This window comes from Adiantum capillus-veneris, chromosome 5 (assembly GCF_014529385.1).
Source record: "Adiantum capillus-veneris isolate H3 chromosome 5, ASM1452938v2, whole genome shotgun sequence".
Taxonomy (NCBI): Eukaryota; Viridiplantae; Streptophyta; class Polypodiopsida; order Polypodiales; family Pteridaceae; genus Adiantum; species Adiantum capillus-veneris.
The window spans coordinates 142,320,699-142,329,052 of NC_140935.1; the positions used below are offsets into that span (position 1 = coordinate 142,320,699).

General features: G+C 45.9%; 1 pseudogene; it reads left to right on the plus strand.

Moving 5' to 3' along the window:
- The first annotated feature begins 4,676 nt into the window (after positions 1-4,676).
- Positions 4,677-7,007, plus strand: LOC147458201 (uncharacterized; annotated as a pseudogene).
- The last annotated feature ends 1,347 nt before the right edge of the window (positions 7,008-8,354 follow it).

The following is an 8,354-nucleotide window of genomic DNA, read 5'->3' on the forward strand; positions in this document are numbered from 1 at the left end:
TGTCGCCACTTTCGGAGGCAGTGAACGACAGCGAGCATTTCCTTCTCGTATGCGGTCCATCTTGTTTCTACATCTGTGAACTTGTGGGATTCGTAGGCGATGGGCTAATTCTCTTGCATGAGGACTCCACCAATGGCACCATCAGAGGCATCTGTATGAACTTCAAATGGTTTGGTGAAGTCGGGTAGTCGGAGGACGGGGGTACTACACATGGCTATCTTCAGGTTCTCAAAGGCTTCTTCTTCTCTGGAGGTCCACTGAAAGGGTTTGTGGCCTTTGGTTATCTTTGTAAGTGGGGCGGCAATTTTGCTGAAGTCGCGGATGAAGCGGTGTGTGTACTGACAGAAACCCACAAACTCGCGGACTTCTTTGATGGATGTCGGGGGAGCCCACTTGATGACGGCGTCGACTTTCTTGGGGTCCACCATTATACCTTCGAACGTGACGATGAAACCGAGGAACTCAATTTTCTGGACAGCAAACTCACATTTCTCCAGCTTGGCATACAACTGGTGTTCCCGGAGGCGTTGGAGTATTGCGGCGACATGCTTCTGGTGCTCTTCTAAGGTTTTGCTGTAAATGAGCAGATCATCGATGTAAGTGATGAGGTGGTCGTCAATCATGTCGCGGAAACTGTCATGGATTATTCGGCAAAAAGTGCCAGGACCGCCGGTGAGACCGAACCCCAGGACCATCCATTCCCAGGAGCCGTAGCGTGTGCGGAAGGCGGTCTTCGCAATGTCTTTAGACGCAATGCGGACTTGGTGATAGCCTGAGCGGAGATCGATGCGAGTGAAGTACTTGGCACCCTGTAATCTGTCCATGAGGTCTTCCATGAGGGGAACTGGGTATTTGTTCTTGATAGTAATTTTGTTGAGGGCCTGATAATCCACGTAGAGTCGCATCGAGCCTTCTTTCTTCTTGACAAACAGGACTGGGGGCCCATAAGGAGAGCTGCTGGGCCGGATGAAACCTTGATCCTCTAATTCCTGGAGTTGCTTCTTGAGCTCCTTTAGCTCGGTGTCATTCATGCGGTAGGGTGCCTTGGCCGGGGGTGTACTCCCTGGGATGAGATCAATTTCGTGTTGAATTTGACGGGGAGGGGGTAGGCCGGGGGGAAGTTCTGGGGGCATGACATCTTTGTACTTCTGGAGGATGGGGGTAAGTGAGGGATCACCGACTTTGGCCTTATCGAGAGTGATGGAGTTGAGCCTTGCTGTGGGCTGCTCTTTTGCTTGCATGATGGAGAGGTGAACCTGAGCTCCTTTCTTGAGAGCCCGCTTTGCTTGCTTTGCACTCATGAGATTGAGTTTGAGGGACGAGTGTTCTGGGACTTTCTGTTTGCCTTTCATCGCTGCTAACTGAGCGGGGTCGTTGCAGTTGATGGGGGGGGGGGTTGGTTTGAAGATGCGCATGGCGGGTGAAGGCTTGCTTTGTTGTGAGTCTGGTGCCTTGTACTGTAACTGCTTTGCCTTGATTGTTCAGAATCAATTGATCCACCTTCATGCCTAGGAGTGCAATGAGGTACTTGTCGTTGAAGGACAGACCAATGATTGCCTCGAAGTCGTCCATTGGTACCACTATGAAGTCAAGTCGACATGTGAATTCACCCATCTCAATCCTGACTTGACGGGCTGCCTTTACATTGCTATCCTTTCCTCGGGCAAACTTGACAGTGGTTTCATTTACGGTGGTGAGGCGTAGGCCCAGGCGAGCGGCGCACTGCGGGGATAGAAAATTGTGTGTAGCGCCTAAGTCTACCATGATCCATTGCTGCTGTGATCCAATTGTTGCCTGGACATACAGGTTCTGGATGTCCGTGATAGCTGTTGCCATGCATTGAGGGTGGAGGGATACCGCTCCAATACGTGGTTGTTGGTCGGAAACAGGGGTATCCATTTTATCGATTCTTATTTTGGGGGGGGAGGGTGGTTCTTCTATTTGGAGGGTATTGACCCTGTTAGATGAGGACGATGCTTGATTTCTCTTGCGGACACATGCGTAGTTGGGGCCATGGGCGATTCTGCAGTCACTGCACCAGATGCGATCAGGGTGCGTGTTGTTATTGTTGCCGTTGTAAGAATTGTTAGCAAAATAGTTGCGGGGGGCTAAGGCGCCATTTCTGCGGCCTAATCCCGGGTTGGAATTGGGTGGTGGTGGGCGTGGTTCATTGCTTCTGTTATTGGGTATAAATCCGCGGCCTCGCCCGGCGAGTCGGTTAGACCAGTTGTTGGGGGCAAAATTGTTGGGGCGAGGGTTATTTGGAGGCAAACCTTTTGTTGAGCTTGTGTCGTGTAGCTTTTCGGCCATATTGGCAGCCACTTCCCAAGTGTTGGGATTCTGCTTTTCTACCTCTCGACGGGCCCAGGGCTTAAGGCCGTACAAGAAACCATGTAGCCTGTCTGTTGTGTGCATTAGTGGGAGTTGAAGCATCAGTCGACGGTACTTGACCACGTAATCTGAGATGTGGCCGTTTTGGCGTAGGTCGCGCCACGAGTCTCCGACTTTGTTGCCCTCATTCTCTGGGACAAAGTAGCTGAGCATGTCTCTTTGTAGGTCCTCCCAGTGCTTTGATGGCTGTTCAGTGAGGAACCATACATAGGCATCATCGGCCAGGAAGGTTTTGGCCACTTGCACCCATCTGCGTCTGCCTATGTTGTTCCACTGCATGTAGTCTTCTACCTCGCTGAACCACTTGTTGAGTTCCAGTGAGGTGCGGTGGCCTTTGTATTTCTCTAGGGGAATGGGTTTGAATTTTCCCAGTCTGTTTTCATCTTCTAGATGTCTGTCAGGGCTGTAGTAGCGTCTTTCACTTTGATCATCCTGATAGTCTTCGTCTTCGTCGATTGTTCCTAGTCTTTCGGGCCGCGATCGTCTTTGTGTATTTCGTCGTGTGGTGACATCACTCGTGCCTGGGCGGTCTTCGTATCGCTGGCCTAGCTGTGTTTGAATCAGGTCGCCCAGGTTAGCCGACATCAAGTTGATCTGTTGTTCCACGGAGGCCATGATGCGTGCCTCCAGTCTCTTTTCTATTGTGTCTTGGGCATCTTGTCGTGTCTTCGTTTCCTTCTTCTTCTTCTCCTTCTTATTCAGATCAGGTTCGGTCCCGTATCCGTCGTCATATTCTTGATCTCCAACCATTTCTGTACTTTTGTGACCGAAGCCGAAAAGAAAACTCAAAAATGTCGAAAATTGAAAAACTACGAAAAATGGGCATGAAAACGTCGAAAAACGATGAATCAGCGCAAAACGGGGTCCAAAACGACGAAAACCACGACAAACGGGTCAAAAACGATGAAAATCGGTCCCAAACGGTGTAAGACGGGGCAAAACGAGGTAAAACGTTGAAAAACGGTGAAGAACGTGGAGAAAACGCGTCAAAACGGGGCAAAACGGCAAGGAACGCGGGTCAAACGAGGCAAAACGGCGAAAAACGGTGGGGAACGTGGAGAAAACGCAAGGGACGGGGCAAAAACGCAAGGGACGTGGTGAAAACGGGGCAAAACGGGCCAAGAACGCGGAGGAACGTGGAAAAAACGAGGCAGACGGGCCAAAAACGTGGTGACAACCACGGGCCACGGGCCGACGTCGGATCGGCGGGGACTCGAGCCGAAGCTCTGATACCAAGTGTGACGCCCTCGTTCGGGGCGTCGGGGAAAAGGGGCCGCGCCGGCTCACCTGCGTTGCAAACGGGACCTGCAGGCAAGCAAACGCATACACAAGAGCGCAACTTGAAAACTGAACGCAAGAGGGACACGAGAGTGAGGGACGCGAATGAATGATCAATATCATAAGAAAGTGCCGAATACAAGGGACGCGAAGAATCACATGAAAACGGGGCTCGCAAGTTGGGGGAAGTGGCACATACTTCCCTTATACCTTGTCACTATGTGGCACGACTGGGATTCCAGAGGGGATCGAGGGCTGAGGGAGTAGGGGGGATGAGAGTCGTCCGATTGGGGGGGGACCTCGGTTCAGGGGATGGCGGCGCGTTGAATGAAAGGGAGCGTGAGCATTCAATGCTCTGGTGAACTGCGTCTCGGTGAACTACGCCTCCGTGAAGGAACTGCGACCCTACTGCTTTTTGCCTTGCGTGCCTCCCTGCCTGCGTTCTCCTCCCGTGCGTATCCTGCGTGCTCCAAGTTCCTCTAGAGCGAGCCCCTGCCAAGGCACTTGTTTCCTGCGGGTACTGCGTCCTCCTCGGCCGCCAACTCGAGCCCCTGCCAAGGCAGTTCACGCCTGCAGCTCTCTGTATCTTGCGGGTCCTGCGTCACTCCTACGCCGTCAGCTCGAGCTCCTGCCAAGGCAGTTCACCTTACACTACTTGGTTTAGCAAGTGTGCACCCCTAGTTCGGTTTAGCCACGGCACAACCTTGCTCCCGTGGCTCAAAAACCAGGCTTTTCTCCTGCTCTCCATACTCCCGCCTTCGATGTCTGCAGGACTCGCTTCATGCGCCCGTGCTTATTACCTTATTTAAGCTTTACTTTATTTGAGCATTGAAGCATTGCCATAGTTTCATATGCTCCGAGCATTGAAGCATTGCAAATCATACCATAGTTTCATATGCTCCGGAAGCTCTGTGCATTAAGCCTAATACCATACCTTAAGGTTTAGAGGGAGTGCAATCGATTAAGCGTCCCGATTCAAGAAGCTCGCAAATAAACAATCCTTGGAGATGGAAGATGCGAAGTTGCTCTACATCGAAATTGTGCGTGACAATGGGAGAAAAATTCGGCAATGCATTGCAACGGAAGAGTGCCGAGCTAACAAAATATGTTACGAGAAGAGGGTCGATATGATGGACCATCTGCGAGATGATCATGACACCGAATGTGATATCCCGCTACGCAAAGGTGGTCGATCTCGAGGCATGATGAATCGGACTTCGTCAAGGGCAAACACATACGAGAAGCAATCAAAGGTGTGCTTCAAGGATGCGGCTTATAAGTTCGAGAGAAACAAATCAAAGTTTTTACAAGGGAGGGAGAAGTCCTTGCTTCGGAAATGGAATGCTTTCGATGAGAGTGAGAAGCTAGCAAATGGATCGAAAGAAGCTTTTGTACAAAGAGAAATGGCCAATGCATTAGGGGACTACATGAGCACAAAAGATGCACGCATGGCGGCTATACAAAAACGGATTGATGGTGGCTTCGAAATGAATGTAAGCATATATATCGTAATCATCGATTTTTATTTGTTATAAGGATTAAGTTTTTTTTGTTCTATGCTCTCGACTCTTTTTAGAAGCGTAACCCCGGTGGAAAAATACATAAGGAAGAGGAAAATGTAGAGGACAAAAAGGTAGAGGAGAAAGTTGATATTGAGCAAGCATGTACTCCGGTATGTCGCATGTAGTGTTGTTATTTAAATGACTAATTGTATTGCATGATGTTTTGGTGTTAATGAGTTGCATGTCTTGTAGCCAAATCTCAAATTGGATGATGGTCATGGTCCTTTGCGTGCATCCGTGAAGCAAGGAAAAAAAAAGAAATTCATAGAGGGTACTCCCGTACCGCTAGGTGCTTCCTTGATTGAAAATTCGTTGTCCATTTAAAGAGGAAAACAGGTAAAACTTTGTTCGTGTAGTCATTTAAATCATGCATATAGTAAATAATGTTACTTAGCTTCTCTTGATCTTGTCAATATACTTTAGATTCGGGTGACCATTGGTTCATCAAAGCAAATCCAAATTAGTGACTCTCCTCTTTGCAAAGGCGACATGCCACTTTCTTTGGTGATAAACAACGGGGGAATTAACTTGGAAGGAAGTAGTAGTAATGGCAACGAGTCCATAAAAGCAAGGTGAATATTACCATCCTCTAAAGGTTTGACATTCTCTATCATTTGTTAATGTTTGAATTTGCTTTGACATATAGTTTTGAAAGTGGATCATCGATTCACTTTAGATCTCATCGATCTAATATAATTTCAGAAGTGGACATGAAAATGCTTGAAGATATTTCTCATGCCAAAGCTTCCACAAAAACAATGAACTTGTTTATGATGTAAGTATAGCTTAAAGCTCATTTCTATGCTTTCAAAAATATTTCGTGTATTATGTAAGTTTTCAATGCAATGTCTTTGTTTTTATGGTGATAGTTGGATAGAAAACACATTGCCTAAAGAGATTTTAGACAAAGTCTGGTTCATGGATAGTTTATGGTATGACTATGTTACACTACGTCACCATGAAGACATTGGAGTTATCAAGAATTACTTGCAAGGTTTGGATATGTCTCAACATTGGTTCCTTTTTCTACCAATAGTTAGTAGGTATGCTTTATTCACTTTCTTTTAACTTGAAAGTGATGTGATGTACCTTTGGTTGTCATGCTTAATTTGTTGTATATTTATGTCTTGTTTAAGGAACCATTGGGTCCTTTATGTCATCTTCAACAATCACTTCAAAAAGCTTGATAAATTTCCATGGGATTCACATGCTATCATGTACTTCAATTCATTGCCGGATTCTAATGGCACAACCTATCTTGCTAGTGTTTATAGGTATGTATGTGGTAAGGAATATAAAGGTTATTGTGTGAGAGTTGGATCTAAAAGCTTTCCTTGTAGGGTTCTTGAGATTCTATCTCACAATTGTTCGAACGAGGGTTTGAAAGAGTTCATGGCAAAACCAAGAAAAGGACTTTCACCACTAGAAATACCTGAGGTGTGTCAATGGCTCAAGTGTTGTACGCATGTGTTGTCATGTTGATAAGATCAATTTATATGATTTTTCACTATTGAAAATTGATGCATGTCTTTAGGTTCCTCGTCAACCAAATGCCCATGATTGTGGGTTTTATGTCATGGCTTATATGAAGCATCTTACTGCAGGGGCCTTTGGCAAACGATCAAAGAGCTGGGTATGTAAATGTTTTTCATTGAAAAAACACTTAACTTTACGTGATGGTCTATTTTTTAGTGATTTACATGGTTCACTAACTCTCTAGGTTTGATGTACAGCTCACAAAGACTTGGTTCAAGCACCAATCCGTTCAAAGGCTAAAAGAGGAGCTTATAGCATGGAGCAAAAAGTCTCTAGGACTTGATGGAGTGCAAGGATGATGTGTTTTGGACACCCCATACTAGGATATCTATGTAGCATCTCTTTTTTATCCCATGCGTTGGAAATCGCGTTATTATATGAAAAACTTTTGTGATGTAATTTTTGAGAGCATAGTGCAATATAATCCATCTTGGTTCCTCCAATATGTCTCTCTGTGCATCTACTCTTGCTATGTGAGAAATGATGTGTCAAGATATGAGAAATGATGTGTTATGACGTAAAAAATAATGTGTGAGCATGTAAGAAATGATGTATTAAGATCGATTCTAATTCTCTAAGAGTGAAGATTAACCTTGCGAGAAATGCGGTGATCAACACAAAATGATAGACCGATTATTGTAGGGGTAAAAGGCTCAAATGGTAATGAAGAATTGCTACAAACTATAATGAGCCGAGTCTTGAACTAAGGTAATGCAAATTACATGACAACGATAGACTAATTATTGTAGGGGTAAAAAGCTCAAATGGTAACGAGGATATGCTACAAAATATAAGGAGCCAAGTCTTGAACTAAGGTAATGCAAATTACATAACAACGATAAACCAATTATTGTAGGGGTAAAAAGCTCAAATGGTAACGAGGATATGCTACAAAATATAAGGAGCCAAGTCTTGAACTAAGGTAATGCAAATTACATGACAACCAAGCCTCCATTTGTGATACAAACTAGGCATAAGGGGTGACCCAAGGGTGAGCTAAGAGTGCACAAAGGGTGAACTAGGAACCAGATCAAACTGCAGTAAGGTGAACTAGGGGTGAACTAGGGAGGAAATCTGAGAATAATTCCCTAGAGGATGGTTTTGGGTCTAGCAGTGGTGAACTAAGGGTGAACTAGGGGTGAACTAGGGGTGACCTAGTCTAATTGCAGTATGGTGAACTAGGGGTGAACTAGGGAGGAAATCTGAGAATGATTCCCGAGAAGATAGTTTTGGGCCTTGCAGTGGTGAACTAAGGGTGAACTAGGGGTGAACTAGTCTAACTACAGTATGGTGAACTAGGGGTGATGAACTAGAGGTGAACTAGGGGTGAACTAGGGAGGAAATCTGAGAATGATTCCCGAGAGGATGGTTTTGGCCATGTAGTGGTGAACTAAGGGTGAACTAAGAGTGAACTAGGGATAAACTAGGGACCTAATGTGAGAATGATTCCCGAGAGCATGAGCTTTTTCCCTACAGTGGTGAACTAAGGGTGAACTAGGAATGAACTAGGGATAAGCATTGTTTTTGGCCTGACAAGGGTGAACTAGGAGTGAACTAGGGGTAATCTAAGGGTGAACTAAAAGTGAA